The sequence below is a fragment of the Nansenia antarctica genome (genome assembly GCF_963989245.1).
Source record: "Nansenia antarctica genome assembly, chromosome: 11".
Taxonomy (NCBI): domain Eukaryota; kingdom Metazoa; phylum Chordata; class Actinopteri; order Argentiniformes; family Microstomatidae; genus Nansenia; species Nansenia antarctica.
The window spans coordinates 15658681-15664680 of NC_137681.1; positions in this window are offsets into that span (position 1 = coordinate 15658681).

Sequence of the window (6000 nt, forward strand, 5' to 3'; positions counted from 1 at the left end):
ATTTACTGCTGTAATCGTATGCAGAACAAGATAGACTGAGAAGTCGTCTGTGGAAAAAGAGCGAGGCAGCGCTGGCTGAGATCATTTCAAAACGATCGAGAAACAAGAGACAGCGATCCATTCTGGCACGCATACCATTGCCTACCTGTCTTTAATATACTCCCAACATTTTTGGTAAACGTTGCTGTGACTTCCTGACTTTCTCTCATATATCTCAGAGTCGACCTTTTTGAACAGTAAATACTCTCTCAAGCTGTTCTAACGTATTCACGATGGCATATGTACCTGTACTGTTTCAGCTACTGTGCTGTCACCTCACTACCCATAACCATGTTCACTGAACGTTGTACTGTATAACTTATTTTCCTGACAGGAGAACTAAAACGGAGAAAGTCCCCTCATCCTCGTATTTTAAACCTCCTGCCAATTCTGTTTTAATTCCATGTTTGCTACTTTAATTTAATTTGTGCAATACGATAACAATTGAGAACATACTGTTATACACAATGATAATTATTTATATGTATATGATGTGTGTGTGTGCGTGTGTGTGTGTGTGTGTGTGTGTGTGTGTGTGTGTGTGTGTGTGTGCGTGCGTGTGTGTGTGTGTGTGTGTGTGTGATTGTCACTGAATTATAAGCTTGTAAAAAGAAACATCTCAACCTGAAAATGCACTTTAAATGATTGTTGTTCAGAGACTATTGTGTTGAGATATGGATGAACTTGAAACGTTGTTGGACTACTGTTGTGTTGATCTGTCTCCTCCTCTTCGCCCTGTTGGCTGTGATCTCACTGAGGCTGATCTCTGCTGAGTGGCTGGGCGCTCAAATAAAGACAGCACCAAATCTACTCGTGAGTTGCATCATTTCACATTCAGCCCCTTTAGTGTGTGTACGTTTGCGTGTGTGTTTTTTAGCATTCCACCGAACAGCTCTCAAGTTGTGGAGCCGTAGAGACTTGGTTGGTTATGAGTGGGTGAGCAGGGATCTAATACTGTGGCTTCAAGCCTGATTTTAGCCTGGGTTTAGGTGTGAGATAGGGTGGTAGACTATGAACTGGGAGAAGGGGGGGGGGGGGGTGGGCGGGGGCGTCTGGAGTCTTGTATTTGGACGTGTGGGGCAGTAGTGTCAACTGGTGGGGAGGAGTGAGAAGAGGAGGAGGAGGAGGAGGTGGTGGTGTGGACGCAATGTTTAGAGGCTTTTATTGAACAGAAATAGGGAGATGTGTGTGATGCTTGGGTAAGAAGACAGATATGGAGGGTTATGCTGGGCTTATGTGGGTGTGAGGGTGAAGGGTGGACGTAGTAATGGGAGCATAGCGTCTTCTGTGTGTACTCACAGTAGGGGTTATGGAAGCTGGGTTGTGCTACTGCTAGGATGTGGAACCGAAGGCCTGAGAAAGAGGATGGTATACTGTTGAAACAACATGTGATTGTAGGGGTCTTTGTGTGCGATGAAAGGATGAATCTGGGGGGAGAGAGAGGCTGGGAGCAAAATGGTTTGTATAGATGGATGTATTGTACTGTAGGAGCATGTAGTGTGTCTGGTCCTGCTGCCTGGCTGATTAGAGGGCCTGTTACTCTGTGCTGTCTCCGAGTCAGCATCTAATCCCCTCATTCGTCCACTCTGCAGGACACCCAGCTCTTTAATGAAACCACAGCCAATACCTGCATGAGGTCTGCTCACAGCAAACTGGGAGATGATACACCCACTTTCTGCGTCCTGTTGAATCTGTCTCTTGTCTCTCTCTCTTGCTGCCCCTAATTTTTTCTCTCTCGCACGCGCACGTGAGCGCACAATCCCCCCCCCCTCTCTCTCTCTCTCTCCCCCACCCCCTCTCTCTCTCCCCCTCCCCCCTCTCTCTCTTCTCCTTCCCTCCCTCCGTCCATCTCAGCTCCCGGTCTTAGCTGGCACAGCCGCAGTTCTGCAGAGAATGGAGGACCTGCCAGCTCTAATGAAATGACGTGCTGACTGACCGCCACAGGCTAGGGAGAGAAGACGGAGGCCCTTTGTGATTGTGTTTACTAACCTGTTTTACATTCCAAACCTATCCGATATATTCCATACCGACTCATAAAGCGAACAAATACACTTGTTGGAAGAAGCCAAGATTTTTATTGAGTTGAAGTTAATATGATTTGTTATATTTTCATAAGCCGCACGCTGTATATTACCTCAAGGCTTTTTTCGGAAACAAGTTCGCAAGATACATAAATATATACAGTGGTTGTATATAATATAAACACGGGTCTCGATATGAGAGGGAGAGTTGTCCTTGGACATCCTGTCCTCGCTTTCTTGATAGGTTTATGATTGATGGGTACTCTTCCACGCCAACACACAGTAATCATTCCTAGCCACCCTCTTCACGATCTCAAGTTTACACACAACTCAGCACAGTGGCGGTTTCATTCAGTTACATCTCTCTTCCCACTTTCTCGGCCTCATCTTCAAGCCCTGCATGGTTCCCTTAAGCCGTGTGCGTGTGTCTGTGTGTGTGTGCGCGGTGCCTGTGGAGACCACACTCGCACCACCACCCTCACACTTGCCTTTGGAACTGGTCTATAACGGTGTTGTAGGGAGCCGAGTAGGGCAGGAATTAAATCTGTGGTGACTTCATACAGAGCTGACTTCTCAGCCTCGGAGGCAGCAGAGCCACACTCAGCAGCACTACAGGTGATATACAAGAGGCCAGGCCAAATGGAGGCCTCGGTGCAATAAAACCCACAAAGCACGCCCATTACTCACAGGCTCCATGCTTCTCACCCGGGGGCCTGCAGCCAGAGCAGATGTGTCGAGGGCTTTTAAAGATTGATCTGCTCTGGACCTCCTTAGATATATTAAAGAGATTGACATTGGAGAGAAACCACATTTATTCTCCTCCTGCTCCAAAACACCAGGGTGAATTGCCAGACCCTGCAGAAGAGTTTCAGAGTTTTCTGAATTACATGCCGTTAAAAGTGTCAGGATTGAACGAGTAATCAGCAGTATTTTGATAGGATACTGACTGTTTCAATGGCGTACGTACTACTACTGTGAAGTCTCACTTTTCTTTTTGAAGACATTTTCAGAAGAGCAAGTAGAGTTGACGGGGAGTGTAATCCCCAAGCCCAGTCACTGGAAATAGCGGTTTATTTCTGGGTACCCTCTGAGTAACTGACTTGTAACTGAACAAACTGTTTCTGTCTCTCAGCACATTAAAGATAGACTAGGATATGACGTCATGCCAGGAAGTCACAGCAACCTTTGCCATAGATATTTCAAGTAACTAAATATGTGAACAATGTTAGGCACTCGTTAGATGTTGTTACATGCGCACCGTCGCGATTATGTGCACCAGAGTTGATCATCTCCTCTTGTTTCTTGATTGTCTCCAGTAGCACCCCCCTGCTGTTGTCCCATTGACGTCATAATATACCATAATCTATCTTTAAAAATAAACAATGGTTATATAAAGTGTCCACAGAACATCAGACAAACAAATCATGAACCCATGATAGGTCCTTCAGCCAAACCCCTTGATCAGCCTGGTGGTGGCATACTGTACCCCAACAAATAACCATTACACCCAGGAGCTATACTGTACCCCAACAAATAACCATTACACCCAGGAGCTGGTTTTCAGGGAAATTAAACCAAGCAATTTAAATGATTGCAGCAAATCATGCGTTTCCTACAAGCCATATTCTCCTCTCTTTTCACCAGAACGTCATTAGAACTAAATCAGCAGACAGACATAATTATCATTAACTCCCAGAACTCTAATGTCGGATCACACTACTGCACCAAGTTTCAAGGAGGCTAAATAAGGGATCCAAATTCCCCAAATTCGGATTCCCCAAGTTCATGGAACAACGGGACTGCTTGCCTGACTGAAAATAAAACAGTGAAATTAGGTTATCTCTTGCTATTCTTCCTATAGCAGAGCACCCAACCAACAGCATAACCAGCAGCGCACCTGTTACACCCAAGTACCATTAGGTTTCTTACTATTGACCAAGGCATGGCGGTTTTTTCCTCAGAGACACATGACCCGTATAATCTGTTAATCAGACCAGTGCTGCCACATATCTACTGTCTACTGCATATAAACTAGCCTACATAATGCCAATGACGATAATAGTGGATGGGTTCTTGAGGCTTTTTGACATGAGCACTTCCACACCTTCTGCTAATTCCCGCTTGTCCGTCCATTTCTCCTCTCCATTAGGGGTTGCTATCGATCGACGGCTCCCTTGTGATACTGCCCAACCCAGCCTGGCCCCCGCATCGCTTCCTCACTAATAACTCTAATGCCCTGTTGAGAAGGAAGCTGAGGAGATTGAGATGTCCTCGCGGTGATGGTGATGGCACTGACAGATCGAGAGGCGAGCGTGCCTCTCTTTCCTCCCTCCTGCCTGCCTGCAGGTCTGCATCCCTTCTCTCGCCACAGTAAGTCTGTAGGCTAATTAGACGCTGTTACCCCCCATGGTGCCCCCCCTGCCTCCCCATTAGTCTCTACCGTGACCCTGGGTCCTACCTACAGTCTCTCCTCCAGATAACCGTAGAATATCTTCATCTTGTAATCCTTTGGTCTCCCCCTCTCTCCGTACATGATGAAACTAAACTATTATTATGTCATTATTAGACCTAGGTGATTATTAACACTTTCAGAAAGGTTTACAGTATTCAGTTACACTGCACTTTGTCATTTTTGTAGGTAAAGCAATTATGCTGTTTCAGTTGAATTGGAAAAAAAGAGAACCGGAGAACTGGAGCTTGGCATACAAAGCGACCTATGACGTCTCAGACGCTCTTTCTAGACGACCCAGACGCCGAACAAGATACGTCTCATGTCACGATGTCCGTAATATCTCACCTCATTCCCCAAAAATTCGCTCTCAATTCCAACTTCAATTTCGCTGTGGACAGTTTGAGGATGTCAAAAAAGAAGGGTCCGGTTCGCTCCGTGCTTGCTAGCATCTCGCTAGCACCTTTGTCAATTGGTGTTGGTGGTTACATCCTTCCATCCGAGCATCAACCTTTACCCCACTTAAGTTACAGTTGTGTACAACAGATCAGCCACTCATCCACACCCATCTCAGCAACCACCATGTTCTTGTTATTGCCTTACTAGTGAGAGTAGGTGCATCACTTGCGGCTTTAACGGAACACAGGAGTGTTACTGGAGCAGACATCCAGATCTCCAATAGTACCCCCCTGGCTGTACTTTCAAATCTTCAGTTGAGCTGCAGGCGAGGAGCGTCTCTGCGGCGCCCAGAGCTCACCACTAAGCAAGAGAACAGGTCTGTAATCAGCTCCCAGGATGCCAGGCTACTCCTCGCTCCCCCCCCCCCCCCCCCCACCACCTATTTATTATTTTAAGCATTCCCCTCTTTTGCTGTTTTCTGCAACTTTTGCAAATTCTATCATCAATTTATCATGTGGAGCTGCTATGAGGGAGAGGGACGGAGGGAGGGAGTGGGTACTTGGGAGATACGGTTCAGAAGGAGTGCTTGCCTGAGTGAGATAAGACAAAATGCTGGCAGTGACAGTGGAGACTTTCCATCAAGCTATCTTGCCGGGAGGAGACAATCCCACAACCCCCCAGTATTACAGTACACAGGCTAATCCTCGTCCTGCCATTTCTCTGGTTAATTTATTATTATCATTATTACAGACAGTAATGTTACGACTCTCCTCACAGACCCCATAACCATGAGATATACAGTACAGGGGCGAGTCTACTATAGTAGGTGACATACTGTATGTCAATGTATTTTTTAATTTAGCCCGTTTTGCCATTCACACACTAATAGAGGAGAGGATGTGTGTAAAGCCTCCAGTATGTTAAAGGGACAACATAATAAATAATTCATTGTCTTCAGCACCATTACCAGTGTTCATATAAGTGAAAACAGTCATTTTCTATGGTCTGTAGATGAGACAAACAGGGCCTTAGGAGAAAATATATAATAATTGAATTAATTCATTTTCAAAACTACAGCCAAAAACACACTAT